This window comes from Podarcis filfolensis (genome assembly GCF_964270895.1).
Source record: "Podarcis filfolensis genome assembly, chromosome: 4".
NCBI classification, from domain to species: domain Eukaryota; kingdom Metazoa; phylum Chordata; class Lepidosauria; order Squamata; family Lacertidae; genus Podarcis; species Podarcis filfolensis.
Window position 1 is genome coordinate 77956767 of NC_139607.1, and position 15942 is coordinate 77972708.

At 44.6% G+C, this 15942-nt stretch overlaps 1 protein-coding gene across 1 annotated transcript in view; it reads right to left on the reverse strand.

Annotated features, from left to right (window-relative positions):
• Positions 1-15942, reverse strand: part of USPL1 (ubiquitin specific peptidase like 1) — a 362686-nt gene that overhangs the window by 56646 nt on the left and 290098 nt on the right. The window lies entirely within an intron of this gene.

Consider the following 15942-nt stretch of genomic DNA (forward strand, 5'->3'; position numbering starts at 1 on the left):
GAGAGGACATGTATATTTGGCTCCTCGTCTCTCCTTCCCACCAAACAGTTGAATGGTAAATCATAGCTGCTGTGTATTTGTGTGAGCGTGGCCTGAGTGTGACACACACATCATCCACACTCTGGGAAAGAAGGCTACTAGCAGAAAGGTCCCTCTAGCTCTCATCATCAGGACCAGACTAAGACATTTTGGATACCTCTAATCCAAAATCCACATATTCCTAGTCGCCTGCATATCTATCTATCTATATCTATCATCTATCTATCTATCTATCTATCTATATCTATCTATCTATCTATCTATCATCTATCTATATCTATCTATCTATCTATCTATCTATCTATCTATCTATCTATCTATCATCTATCTATCTATCATCTATCTATCTATCTATCATCTATCTATCTATCTATCTATCATCTATCTACCTATCTATCTATCATCTATCTATCTATCATCTATCTATCTATCTATCTATCTATCTATCTAATAAAGCCTAATAATAAAATAACTAACAATTTCCCAGTGGCCCTACCATTGGGCAGAGGGAGGCGGCTGCCTCTGGCGGCAAATGCTAGGGGCAGGAGTTGCTCAGCTGATGGGCCAGAGCCGCAGCAACTGTCTCCCAGCAGCAGCATCTCTGCTGCTTACCAGGAGAGGAAGGTGCTGACAAGGTCAGGGCTGTGGAAACGCATTAACAGAGCCAATCCAGCACTCCCGCCCTGACCTTGCCACCACCCCTTCCTGGTAAGTGGTGGCAACAGCATTATGGGGAAGCTATCGCTGCAGCTGTGCCCCACCAGATGACCCACTCCTGGCTAGGAGGGGCAGGTGGAGAAAGCAAACTATTGGACGAGGTGGTTTTGTGTGACCCCTAAGCTAGCCTGCTGCCCTTAGATCTAGTTGGGGGGATGCTTTCCAATCAACAGCACTGAAGTAAGAGTCAGTTGCCAAGCCGGTCGGTCAGCTTGTGGAAGGGAGGTGGGGTGCTGTCCTTCACTGGCCTCAGGCAGCGAAAATTCTTGGGCTGACATTGATTCCCCACCTCTGAATGGGGCTCAAAGCCTTCTGCCCTAAAAGAAGCTGCCTGGCCTTGGCATCATTCTTGCCTAAAAGGGGGCAGATGCTCCTGTGCTCCTGTTTGGCTGCAGTCCAACAGGCGAATTATTAACACATGAGGGTTGCATACAATCAGAGAGCCGTGCTGAAAATCTGCACTTGGGGTTCCAAATGCTTGGCACTCTCTCCGTCGTTCTGATCCCAGGATGAGTAATACATTTGCCGTGTTTGTATAGAACGGCTGGGTGTTTTCCATCCTCCCTCCCGCCCCGGTTCACTGGGAAAGAATCTGCAGGGCAAAGTTTTGCTTCAAAGCATATCTTCAAACATCTGCTTGGACTTATTGCACAAGTATTTAGCGCAGAGCAGCGCATACTTGCCTGTAGCTTCAAGGCAAACGCGAAGGGCGGGGGTGGGGGGAAGCTAGTACACTGGATTCGGAAAAGAAAGACAACAACAGCCCTGAAGAATTTTGAACGGGGGCTTCTCCTCCTGGGTTGTAATGGAGACAGTGCTTCCACCTTCGGCCTCTTTGAGATCTGAGCTGAAAAGGGCAGCGATTGGTTCTGTTAACATGCGCAGGCGACAACTGCGTCTGAATCCACAACGAGAGGACAATTTGCAAAGCAGAAAATTATACTCGAAAGCTTTAGCAGTATGTCTTTATGCCGCCACTGGACATATGATAAGTGTGCTAGCAAGTTAGCGGCCAGGATTTGTGCCAGCCTCTAGAGTCTCTGGGGACTCTGCTGGTTTAAATAGCTTTCCTGACCTGAAATGCAAGGAGAGCCTCTGCTCCCTCTAGCGAGAGGAATGCCTCTTGGTTTTGAGGCTGTGCCAAAGAAATATTCCCAAATGCTTGATTGTCTGGCAAGGAACTGGGGAATTATTTGCTCAGTTCCCCAGAAAGCTGTGTTGAACCAAAGCAGCAGTCCCCAGACGCCCTCATGCCCTGTGTAGGGTGAGAGGGAGAAAAGATGTCCAATTAGCTGTCACTTACCTGAGAGTAAGCCCTTAAAAGGTAAAGGTAAAGGGACCCCGGACTATTAGGTTCAGTCGTGGCCGACTCTGGGGTTGCGGTGCTCATCTCGCTTTATTGGCCGAGGGAGCCGGCATACCGCTTCCGGGTCATGTGGCCAGCATGACTAAGCCACTTCTGGCGAACCAGAGCAGCGCACAGAAATGCTGTTTACCTTCCTGCCGGAGTGGTACCTATTTATCTACTTGCACTTTGACGTGCTTTCTAACTGCTAGGTTGGCAGGAGCAGGGACCGAGCAATGGGAGCTCACCCTGTCGCAGTGATTCGAACCACCGACCTTCTAATTAAGCCACAGCGCCACCCGGGTCCTTACTGAATCCAATAAGACTTTTTTCTGAACAGACATGGTTAGGATTGTGCTGTAAGTGCTAATTGTTCTAACTGCTCGATGGTGCTGCCATGACATGCAGATTGGTGCCTAATGGTTGGTGCAGTACCTTCCTGGTTGCATGGGTATCACCATGGTTTGAGTGGGGTTTGGATTTGGCAAACCTGGCTGCCAGGTGTCCTTCTGCCTGGTATGCCCCTTCCATTCTTCCACCACACCCCTTTTCCCACTTGCCTTCCACCTTCTGCTGCAACCATAGTTTAGCATTCTGCACTGATTGGGACTGGTATGGATTAATTAAAACCATGCTTTGAAATTGATGGTTTGGAGATGGAGAACTTTTTACAGCTGAATAAGTCTATCTCTTTTAACACTTCCCTCTCACTTTGTCTCAGACAGTGTTTCTCAACTTTTTTAAAAAAATTAATATTTTTATTAAATTTTAACATGCCAAATTTCAATTTAAACATATCATTCACCTTCACATTTAGGATTCTCAGAATCCCTTGACTTCCCACTGCCCTTCCCTGGTTTCCATTGTCGATCCCTTTTTCCTTCAGTTTATCCTATTTTCTCTAATCTGTTAGAAATATTATTAACCATTTTCCCACTATATTTTGTACATTACAAGTATTACTCTAATCCTGCCCATGTTTTTAGTTGTTTACAGCGTTCTCTTAAATACATTATAATTTTTTCCCATTCTTTCTTGAATTTCTTCTCTTCCTGGTCTCTGATTTTCCCAGTCAATTTTGCCATTTCAGCATAGGCCATCATCTTCATCAGCCACTTCTTTCTGGTTGGAACTTCATCCAAAACTTTTTTTTTTAAATGCCCCCATTTAGCTAATATAAAAATTCCCCACCCGTTTCAAACCTGGCTCCCATGTTTATTTTATTTGAATTTCTAAATGGAGTGAATTTTTGTTCCTTCCTTCCTTCCTTCCTTCCTTCCTTCCTTCCTTCCTTCCTTCCATTGCACATCTTTTTTGGAAGCACTCATGCCCCTCCACATAGTTCTTCAGCTGAAAAACACCGCTATAGAAGTTCCATGATGAATTCTGCTCTGTATTATGGTTGGAAGATGGCTGTGGGAATAAAGGGCTTTGTTAACCCCAATTCCTTGACGCAGGAGGCCGATCCATTTCTGCTGCCTTGGGCCAAACTGCATGTTAACTTAATTGTGCCTTTTTTAAAAAAAGCATGCTTAATGCTGCTTTGTCTAATTTGAAGGAAAAGCTGCCCTGGGGCCCTGATCTTGCACCCAATTCTTATCTGGGACCCTCACCAAGCCCCATCCCATGAAGCTGTTTGCCCCCCTGGGTGCTTTTATGGACTTAATAATATGACTCTTATTTTGAGGATTAAAGGTGAGGATTAAAGGGGCCACTGACCCCTAGGGAACATACACACAGAATGCACACAGAAACTTTCTGATTCAAGAGTTTGTTTGTTTGTTGACATATTTTAAAAATACCAGGGATATAAGAAGGTGTCACTTTCCATTCTTCCACGCCATCATCACTTGCAGCACTGCTTCCTTTCCACTGCAATTCAGCTTGCAGAAAAAGCTATGTTATTCATCTCATCGTCCGTTGTGGCAAAATTTTACCCAATCAATTGTGTGATTAATGCCATAATTAATTATAGAATCATTACGTTATTCCACACCATTCATTTCAGTGCAGAGTAAAATGTAAGGCAATTTGGAAAGAAAGTCATCAATTACGCATTGCTTGCAAACTGAAAATAACAACAGTGAATATTGATCATGTTTGCTGGATTGACTTCCGCTCCGGACAGGGAATGAATAAGCAAATGCCAGCAATTTCTGCTCCCATTTCTGCTTCCGTCAGAATTCTTTGACAACCCTGTGGTACATAGCATACAAAATTACAATCAGAGTCATGCCAGACAAAAAGACACCTTTCCTCTTCCAGCACAGTTATATATTTCTTAATGAGCAGTTAGAATGTTTTTCTTTAAATAGAGTAGCTCAACCAGACCAAAAGAGCTGACTGAAAACTTCCAAACAACATACCAGTCAACAGACGGCAGTTTCTCTCCCCACCACCACACAAAAAGCCTACAAAATTACTCAAGCAACAGAAATAATATATTTTTCTTGCCCAGAAGGTTGACCAAACATGTTTCCTGAAGCTTAATGATCTTGGCGCAGTTGTTTCCATAAAGCCTTCTGTTTCTGCATGTGTTCTAGAGGCCAAGTGCTGGGGAGGAGGGTTATGTTTATTTTGGAATGTGAGCATCTAATTTTTGCATCAGCCGTCATACACTATTTCAGGGCGAATCCAGATTTCACTGTCTCAAATTCATTTGTAGGTAACACAAGCATTCAGCCGACTGAATATCCTGGGGACATGTCAAAAATGGTAGCTTCCTATGCTCTTGTCTCAGCATTTCAGTGTCCAACCAGAAAATCACTTCCGGGGAAATCCAGATACCATCCCTCCTGGGAAAGGGACACTTCCATCATCACTGTGGGAAGCCAACCATTTAGACTGCACAACCTGCTCTCAACACTGTAGCTTTGTTGCCCAGCAGGAGTGCCACTCAGTCTGTCCACTGGCACAGCAGGGAGTGAAAAGACTAGAACCACAGACCATCTGATCCCTTGAAGTCCTTTAAGGTTAGGTATTTTGTGGTTTTATTTTTTTATTTTATTCTGTGGACTGCCCTGAGACCTCCGGGTATATAAATTCAATAAAAATAAAAATACCCTTCCTACCTGGATGTTGTTTCCAGAGGGTGATGCTTGTGGAGCGTTCTTTGGCCCCATGGAGCCTCAGCGTTCAGTTTTATCCCCTGTGCTGTTTAACATCTATATGAAACCTCTGAGTGGAGTTATCCTCAGGTTTGGAGTACATTGTCAGCAGTATGCTGATGACACACAGCTCTGCTTCTCCTTTGCATCTGCAAGTGTGGCAATAGATATGTTGGACCATTGTCTTGCCTGGGTAATGTACTGAATGAGAGCCAACAAACTGAAGCTCAATCCGGTAAGGTTGAGGCACTGTTAGTAGGTGGTTCCCCAGACTGGATAGATGGGAGGGGACTGCTCTTGATGGGGTTACACTTCCTCTGAATGAGTGGGTATGTAACTTGGGGGTACTTCTCGATCCATTGCTGTTGTTTGAGGCTCAGGTGGCCTCAGTGGCGCAGAGTGCCTTCTACCAGCTTTAGCCGGTGGTCCTCCATTGCCCCTTTCCGGATAGAGATTGCCTAACGCCTGTCATCTATGCTCTGGTAACCTCTAGCTTAGATTACTGCAACGTATTGCACACAGGGCTTCCTCTGAAGATGGTTCAGAAGCTTCAGCCATTGCAGAATTCAGCGGCCAGGCTGCTGACCGGGTCAAGACAGTTTGAGAATGTTACACCAATCCTGGCCTGACTGCATTGGCTACCAACTGGTTTCCAGGCTCAATTCAAAGTGCTGGTTTTGACGTATAAAGCCCTGAACAGCTCAGGACCACAAACCTCTCTCCATATGAACCAACCCAGATCCTGCAATCGAAGGCCCTTCTTTGTGTGCCTCCTCCACAAGAGCTCTGGAGGGTGGCAACACGATGACCGGCCTTTTCTGCAGCGGCTCCCTGCTTGTGAAATGCTCTCCCCAGGGAGGTTCGGCTAGTGCTTTCATTACATATCTTTAGGCGCCAGGTGAAAACATTTCTCTTCAACCCAGTGTTTGGCTGATAAATATTCTATGGCTTTTAAAATGTGTTTGTGGGAAGGGGGTTGTTGGTTTGTTTTTATTACGCATTCTGTATTCTCATTTTGTATTTTTCTGTCATGAACTGCCCTGGGATCTTCAGATGAAGGACCGTATACAAATTTTTCCAACAAACTCAGTGATAGAAGTAATCTGCCCTCATGAGTGAATGGCCCAAGAGCTGCAGCTAGTGCAAACTGCAGTCACTAGGCTGTTGTGCCCATCTGTTGCCATGTAACACCTCTGCTGAAAGACCTGCACTGCCTGCCAATTTGAGGCCTGGTTTAAGGTTTGGGTATTAACCCACAAGGCCCTAAACAATTCAGCGCTGGGATACCTCAAGACTCTAGACCTGTTCGGCCACTTTGGTCATCGTTGGAGTGCCGCAACCTGCAGATGTCCAGATGGCAACAACCAGGATGCGGTTGGTGGAGTGGGGGTATTTGCTTGACCCATTATCACCAGTGTTGCCAGTCTGGCTGAGCCAATCTGGTGCTCAGTGCCAGTGTGGTGTAGTGGTTAAGAGCGGTGGACTTGTAATCTGGTGAACTGGGTTCGTGTCTCCACTCCTCCACATGCAGCTGCTGGGTGACCTTGGGCTAGTCACACTTCTTTGAAGTCTCTCAGCCCCACTCATCTCACAGAGTGTTTGTTGAGGGGGAGGAAGGGAAAGGAGAATGTTAGCCACTTTGAGACTTCTTTGGGTAGTGATAAAGCGGGATATTAACTCCTCTCCTCCTCCTCCTCCTCCTCTTGCCAGCGTGTTTGCACTGTGCTGACCTCTGCCACTTTCCCCCACCCCCACCCCCTCTCCCTCCCTCTCCCTCCCAGTAAGCTGCAGCAGTGCAGCTGTCAGTGGTGACAGGGGGTCGGGTAAATGCCCCAAGCCCACTGGCCACAACTGGGGCCTTTTCCAGGGTGATGCTCACACTCTGAAATAGCCTTCTCCCTGTGCCGAATTCGTTAAAGTTTTGGCAGATGCTGAAAACCTTTTTGTTCGCCTTCGCATATGATGGCTCGTGATACCAGCTGCTATGGCGTTGAATGCCTGCTGTTTTTACTTTAGATATTTTGGCTGCTGATTATGTTATATTGCATTGTTTTTACTTACGCTGCATATTTGTAACTGTTGTGTTGTTTTTCTTCTTGTTTATTGCCTGGATATGATTACATGGCAGGCAGTATATAAATATTTTTTTATATTGGAATACATAGAATAAAATACCCACCCACCCGCCATTGCACAGCTAACACCAGTTAAGCTAACAATTGGAAGATTGGACAGAAACACCAAGTGAAATATTATGGAATGTATCTTTGGCATATTGAGGCTATTGTATTCCACAGAAAGGAAATATTTCTTTCCCTACTCTGCACATAGCTGCTTCGAAAATGCTTCTTTTCAACACGTTAGTGCTGGCAACTGAAGAATGAAAGAACTGTCTCTATAGCTATAAGCACCACTACAACTGCTGCTGATTTCTGCATCTAAACCAACTTGGAAATTAAATGTCTTCCTTCTGCAGGAGAGTCTCTTAAGCCTCAAACTGTTCACCCACAAAGAGTATTATTGGACTCCTTTAAAACATACATCAGAGGGAGAGTAATGAGTCCTATAAAAATAAAATCCGGAATTTAATTAAATTGAAAGAAGAGAAAACAGAGACCGTGCTGCTTCACCCTTCCTTGAACTACTGAAAGAAATACAAATGGCAAAATTACAAAATTAATAAGAAGTCTTTACAGATGAAGTTGGGTTTGCATTATGGTGTTAAAAAAGAAATGCGCTGGAGGAGAAGGAAAAAGGTTAAGCTGTTCATTTACCAGTGAGGCAAGCATTCAGGCATTGCTCACTATAAGAACTATCACAGATACACCAGAGCTGTGAGACCACTCATTCAACTCTGCCCACAAAATCAACAGGCCCCTCATGTGGTAACATGGACCTCTGAAGCACGGCTTCTGTATCTGTGAAGGCTTCCCATGAGATTAAGACCCCTGGTTTTGGCTGCGTACACATCAACATTTATTCTGGCTCCAGTGGGCTCCCACCACTGGTGTCTGAAGCAACGTACACATGGCATTAACCACAAGGCATATCTCTCCTGTAGTTTTTTTGATAAATACTATTGCTTGATGTGTTTTTCCTCAAACCAGCTTCCATCCGATTTGAAAACATAACCCACATTCACTTGGCAGTTAAGCTGAGGTGTGTGCATTTGAGACAACCACTGTGCATGCACAGATGGCAGCTTTCTTAAATGGGAGTTTGGGGGCAGAGTTGTATGCAGGGGAAAGCCAACGGGTAATGTGCATCTGAGCATCTCAAAGTTGTGCTCCTCCAAGCTCACATTCCCAGCACATTCGCACTCCTGTCTCAGCGACGTCTACGCTGGTTTGGTCATGTCCACAGAATGGAAGACGGCAGGATCCCCATGGATGTGCTCTATGTGGGGCTGACTTCAGGCACCAGGTCCGCTGGCAGTCCAGTTCTGTGTTACAGAGATGTCTACAAATATGACATGAAGGCTGGCAACATCCACCCTGCCGTACGGAAATCCCTTGCAGATGACCGCAGTGCCTGGAGACTGTCAGTCAGATCTTGCATGCACAGCAGTGACCAGAGGAGGAATGGCCGCTGGGAGGAGCACAAAGAGAAGAAACGCCATTGTACATCTGCAGCAGCACAACCAGACGCCTTCTTCTGCCCCAGCTGCAACAAAACATGTCTCCCATACTGGTATCTACAGCCACAGCAGGAGCTGTAACTCTCCAACGGTTTGACTTCACCCCGAAAGGCCCACCCCTCCAATGTCTCCTGAGAGAGATGGATGTCAGCCAAAAATGTGCATCGAGTGAAGACATCCCTGCCCTCTCACTACCTTGAGATACATTCTCCGCTCTCCTCTTCATATACTCCTTGTCTGGGGGGGACAATGAGGATTATCAGAGGCTGTGGGGAAATCCTGTTGTTTCCACAGCTCCTCCCAGCCTTCACCCTCGCTTTAGGCACTGACATTTGAGACCAGGAAGCCTATGGACATAGAAAATAAACCCATCAATTCCCTCTGCCTGCCACTTATATAATGTTCTACTTTTACCTTTGGCCAGATGGTTAATGCAGCAAACACTGCAAAAGTTTGTTAGCTCTTGGAAGTTGAATAAAACAACTCCCACTGACAAGCCTTTAAAAAAAATTTTTTTTAAGACACCAGAAAGCAAGACACCCTGTGGGCAACATCAAGCACCACAGCTCACTGTGTAATGTGCCAGGGCAGTGTGCTGCACTTACATGTTGCATAGTCTTCTTCCAGCAGGCAAGGTTTTAATCATTCTGCCCGAAAACAAGTAGTAACAGCTCAGTGTCAGCCTAACCTAAGCCAAGTGGCACGAGAAGCAATGAGAAAACCTGAATTGTTTAAAATAAAATATCAGGCAGGAGCTATGACAACTGAGTGAACAAGGGGTGGCATATTTCGTATTTTCTAATTCTAGGTAACTGCACTCTCCACCCAGTTTCTTATATTCTGTTAGAGGAACATAGGAAGTTGCCTTATACTGAGTCAAACCATTGGTCTATCTAGTTGTCTACACTGACTGTTAGCGACTCTCCAGGATTTAAAATAGAGGACATTCTCAGTTCTGGCAGGGATTGAACCTAGGAGCCGCTGAATGAGAAGCAAGTGCTGTAGACTGAGGTATGACCCTTCCCCATGTTGTGAACATCAGGCGTCCGTGATGTGTATCCGGACTGCAGTTTTCCAGAGCTTCACAAGCTAACACCAATTCCCAAACTCTTTGCAAGGCTTCAGTTACAGATTATGCCCTGAGGCTCCCCTTCCGACATGAGCTGGCCTCGCTGCCTCCACTCCATCACTTTCAGCACTAAGGACAACCCTGAGCATCCAGACATCAACTGTGTGAATTAAAGCGCTCGGCCCTTTCTCCAAAGGGAGACCTTAGGCGGTGTGTCGTGTTGGACCCACACCTTAGCTTCTGCCTAGCTCTGTCATGCTTGCCGACTTTGCACCTTATGTCTGGGTGCCGCAGTGAATTTTGGAATAAAGCTTTTAATCCCAACAACCGAGTTGAGAGTCCGAGGAGACCCGAGTCTCCGAGTGGGAGCCAGGACAGTTGGTCCACCAGATGTACCCAAATGAAACCCTGCTGTCGACTTGGACCCGCGAGGCTGATCCTGATAAGGATCTGCTCTGTAGCGCCAAAAAGGTTCTCCGCCCCTCCTTTAAGCAAGCAGCGCTTTCCAGCATGGGTGGGTCCAACAATTAGGATCCAGCTGTGGCTGCTACTGTGTGGGGCTGAGACCTAGTTTGTTTCTTGCCAAGGCCGTGTTTGGAGCTCTGTGTTCCTAGAATCGTGTATCCAGCCTTGTCTTGCCACAGTGTGCCCTACATCCAGCCTGAACCTCTCCCTTCACCCAGTCTGAGTTCTGCCTTTCCATGCCACACTGCAGAGCAGGACACATTGTTGTTTAATTTAAACACATGAACTGGAACTAGTTGTTTTATGGTGAAAGGAACAAGCTGTGACGAGCCTCCGGTATACATGCTCCCCTCTCCTGTGAGGCTGCGAGGAAATTGGAAGCTTCCTCTTCTGTTTTTAGTTAGCTACAGTTTAGTGTTACGTCGGAATCCTAACTTGCAGTTAAGTATAACTGTGGCTTATTGAAAGAAGCTGGCTTCATAATTCATAGTTTGAAGTTGGCTTGTTTCAAGCAAACCACTGTTACAACCAAGCACGGTTTGTCAGGTTTGGATGAAATGGCAAGCTGCGGTTAATCAAAAGAAAAGTGAAAATGTCCAAACTCCTCATCATGCCACCCTGCAGGTGGGGGGGCTGGAGGCTGGATCTGCTATCCCTGTGGATCTTGCCACCTGAGGCAGTCGTCTCAAGTTGCCTCATGGGCAGGCCGGCCCTGTGTATCTGCCATTTTCATTACACATCTTCTAGTGAATGCTGAAGGAACACACCTCTTTGCCCTGGCTTTTGATGTGGTGTGCATTTTTTAGGACCCACCTCATTTTTGTGATTGTAAGCGGCTTTAAGCTGCTTTTAATATTGCGTTTTAATGTTGTAACCTGCCCTGAGACCTTAGGGTGAAGGGTGGGTAATAAATAAATAAACAGGTAAATAATAATTAGTTTCAGAGGTCATATATTGGAGCTGTTTCCACTATTACCTTTTTTGGAGGGGCGTGTGTGTGCAAAATTCTACAAAAATACAAAAATATCTTAACAATGATTCCAGTTGAAAATTGCATGTAATATCTTTTCAAATTGCTTCTAATTTCAGGGCTCATAGAACAAAACTCCCTAATCAACAAAGCATAGTAAATAATTGTATGTAGATATGCATACTGTTTATTGTTGTTATACACATCATTTCAAAGCTGTTATCAGAGCCACTCCCCGCCCCCCCCCCCCCCCGAATACAAACAGCACATCCATCAATGATATTCATTCATTCCGCATGAACTGGTTTTCTTTCGTTACTGTATAATTTATTTCTATCAGTGCCATCATTCACTAAATGATCTTTATTGAAAATTGCTCAGATTAAAGATCCATATACTGTATTTAATTTGCTATTAACGATTGATTTAATTGTACTCATTAAGCCATGTAACCTTGTTTATTTTCTTTGTTTCATTAAAATCCCCTCCCTACCATGAATTAGTTTTCTAATTATGTTTCTTCAACAGGTTTTATATCCATAACTGCTTCTTATTCTTGTTAAAGGAAGGCTGTGCTCACGAGGTTTCTTTGTGTAACAGACTCTACACACTTACGCATAGGTTACACATTACTTAATGCTCCAAAGTATCATGTTTCCAAGGCTTAGCAAAGACACAGAAATAAAAGCAAAGCAGCCATTGGCTGAAAATCACCTTGCTGATGAAAACCAGAACCAAATAAAACCTTGCTAGTTCATGAGCAGTTAAATGTTGGGCAAAAAGACTGCAGCTCTTGAATAAACTTGCATAGGACAATGGCTACAGACAATAACAGCTCCTTGTATTATGGGTGAGAATTTTTGCCAACATCACCGCTCCTTACTCATCTCCTGTCCTGATGGGGTGGAAACCCTTTTATGATATCCTTTTGATAAGACCAACCAAAGAATTAAAATGTACAGACATTATTGGGTAGGATCCAAGTTACTTCACATGGTGCTTCTGCAATTTGAGCGGTTTTTATGTCCGGGAAATTCCAAACGTATGGCAACCCTACATTAAGGCCCCGTCTGCACCATACATTTAATAATAATCATAATAATTTATTACTTACACCCCACCCATCTGAATGGGTTGGTCTAGCCACTCTTGAGCAGCTTCCAACAGAATATAAAAAACATCAAACATTTAAAACTTCCTGATACAAGGCTGCCCTTAGATGTCTTCTTAAAGTTGTATAGTTGTTTATCTCTTTGACATCTGATGGGAGGGCGTTCTACAGAGTGGGCACCGCTACCCTCTGCCTGGAAAAGGCCCTCTGCCTGGTTCCCTGTAACTTCATTTCTTGCAGTATCACACCACGCTCCAAGAAACCTGGAAACTATAGTTTGGTAAGGGTGCTGAGAGTTGTTAAAGGTAAAGGTACCCCTGCCCGTCAGGGCCAGTCGTGACCGATTCTAGGGTTGCGCGCTCATCTCGCTCAAGAGGCCGGGAGCCGGCGCCGTCCGAAGACACTTCCGGGTCACGTGGCCAGCGTGACTAAGCGGCATCTGGCGAGCCAGCACCAGCGCCGCACACGGAAACGCCGTTTACCTTCCCGCTAGAAAGCGGTCCCTATTTATCTACTTGCACTTAGGGGTCCTTTTGAACTGCTAGGTGGGCAGGTGAGAGTTGTTAGGAGACCTGTATTCCCCTCATAGAACTACAGCTCAGAGTGGTTTAACAATCTCTTTTCCCAGGGAGCTCTGGGAATTGTAGTTCTGGTCCATGACTGGTTACAGCGATATGATGCTGTTTAACCAGGGCCCTTTGGTTTGTGATGTTACAGCTGTTTCTATCCACCTGCTGGTTAATGCATTGTGTGTACAGTGATACCTCAGGTTACATACGCTTCAGGTTACAGACTCCGCTAACCCAGAAATAGTATCTCGGGTTAAGAACTTTGCTTCAGGATGAGAACAGAAATTGTGCGGCGGTGGCAGCAGGAGGCCCCATTAGCTAAATTGGTACCTCAGGTTAAGAACAGTTTCAGGTTAAGAACGGACCTCCAGAACGAATTAAGTTCTTAACCCGAGGTACCACTGTATTCATAATTAAAGCCTCCTACCTAATGATACCCAAAAATTCACTTTAGTGGTATCCTCGCTCCCAATGTGGGACTCTAGCTCCCATCATCAGTCTCTGCCACCTAGCACAGCCAATGGTCAGGAACCTTGGGAGATGTTGTCTCACAAAATTTGGAGCAGTGGCAGACTTTGGGCTCTTAAATTTCAGTGGTGCCCTGCGAGATGCTAAAATTTGGCACCCCCTACCTCTCATGCTGCATTCTATCCACAGCATTGCTGTGGCACCCCCTGCAGCACAACGCCCAGCGCAACCCAGTTCCACCTGCTTTTGTACATGTCCTTGCTGTCCTAACTGATGGTTTTTTCCATCCTGCCTGCCTGAGGAAGTGCTCTATATAATTCTCTCCCCTTGAATGCCCTCGCTTGAATATTAGACAGGTGCCGTCTTTTGGGCAATATTTTCCTCTTTTCAACAAGTTGTTTAAGTTGAGATCTTTCCAAGTCGGCAGCTGTACTGGAATTGTTTTTAAAGATGCCGTTAAAAGTGTTTTTACCGTTCTATCACTAGTTGTTTGCCTTCAGGGGCTCCCTTGGGAAGATTGGTGGTGGTGGGGATATAAATTTTATAAATAAAGGATCAAAATCTCGCATAAGCAAATATTTTGGCCCAGTAACAGGCATCAACATGACCCTTCAGGAAATGCTAAGGAACAGCCCCGTTTGGAGTATACTATGAGCTTCTCTCCTGCAAGGCTTGTGCATCCACTGACAGACATTTCCCTCTCTTTTCAACTCTCTTGTGTCTCAGAAGACTCCCTGTCTGATTTCTTGCTCTGAGGAGATTAGTGTCTTGGGGGAAATAGAAAAAACGACAACCAGTGCTTTACACATTGCTCAAATGCGCCACCCCCACTGCTTCAGTAGCCTTAAAAAGAAAAAAAGGAAGGAAACTTGAGGTTGGTGGCTTGGCAGGTGCAACCCTTTTCAGGCAAACATCTGTTTTAGTGGTAGCTCGGAACCAGTGCATGAAAGCAGAAAGCCGGCCTCCGCTCCCTTCCCTTCCCCTTTTCTTACTGTTTTTACAGACATCGAGGTTCCTGTAGAGGAGATGCACTCATGCTGCAATTTCACTCAAGCTTGCACATTGAGACTTTGCACTGTCATACTTGTAAAGGGGGGTTACCAAGGGTGAGGATGACTTCCTTTTAGACCAATAACTGTTTAATGCAGCTGTTATTGTTCTACATAACAGCCAGACTTTAGTAACTGCACAAAACTGGTGTAAAAAAACCCCTAAGCTTGGAAAACTTTGATCACATTCACACCATACTTTAAAGCTCTGTGATACCGCTTTAAACAGTCATGGCTTTCCCTAAAAAATTCTGGGAGCTGTAGTTTGTTAAAGGTGCTGAGAGCTGTTAGGAGGCCCCAGAGCTACAATTCCCAGAGTTTCCTGTGCATTGGGGGAAGCCGTGACTATTTAAAGAGGTATCATAATGTTTTACATGTATGGTGTGAATGTGGTCTTTGTGAAGGCTGTTATCTTTTTCTTTTTTTTTAAAGGATACAGGCACAGTTTGGTATAGTGCAGTAAAATTGGCTTAATAAATACAGTTTGCCTTAAGGGGCTAGAAGGATGTTATTACCAAAGACGATGTTGGATGTTGGAGATGTTGCGCCTGTAATGTAGGACTCTATTAAAAGCATTTTGCAGAAAGTAATAGCAAAACAGCTGAACATGCAATATGATGAAAATTGTTGCTATGTCCATATATCTATATCTATATGTATATATACACATACAAAAAACAGTAAAAGTAATAAGCGTAACCAAAACAAATGCATGCAGAGATAGAAAAAATAAAATGAAGATACAATGGGGAGGAAAACCTAAAAACAACTGAGAATACAATACAGCATTCAACTAAAAGTGGGGTGAGTCAATTCATTTCTCCATAAAGCCTCTCTACAAGCTTATCTGTAGAACAGGAGGTTTAGTGGGCTGTTCAGCTGAGTTAAAATAGGAGAAAAACTTAATAGCATGTCGAATAAAAAAGATGTTTTTAATGAACAATTAAGGATTCTCCGTCCTGAAATATCTTGGTTGATTTCTATTTAACACAAGTGGAAAAGAAACGCAAAAAGATTGTTTGGGCAACCGTATCAAACTAGGAACATAGAAAGCTGAATTATACCAAGTCAGATTATTGGACCTCATAGCTTAATATTATCTTTGCTGATTGTCGGGTTTTCAAACGGCACATTCCAAGCCCATCCTGAGGAACCAACCCTGTAGATGCTTTCCTACTGAGCTATGTGCTTCCCATAAATGGCCCCTTTTAAACCTTTATGTAGCCTCTTCTTTTACAACCTCTATTTATTACCCAGGCAGCTGACAGTTTAAAATCATGGCTTAGATTTGCTCAGCAGTATTTCCAAATAGGCACGCCAGCCAATCATTCAAAGATGCAGGCTCCACACCTATTCAAAAATAGATTTTCCCATGAGAAGGTGCCCCAGCTTGTTG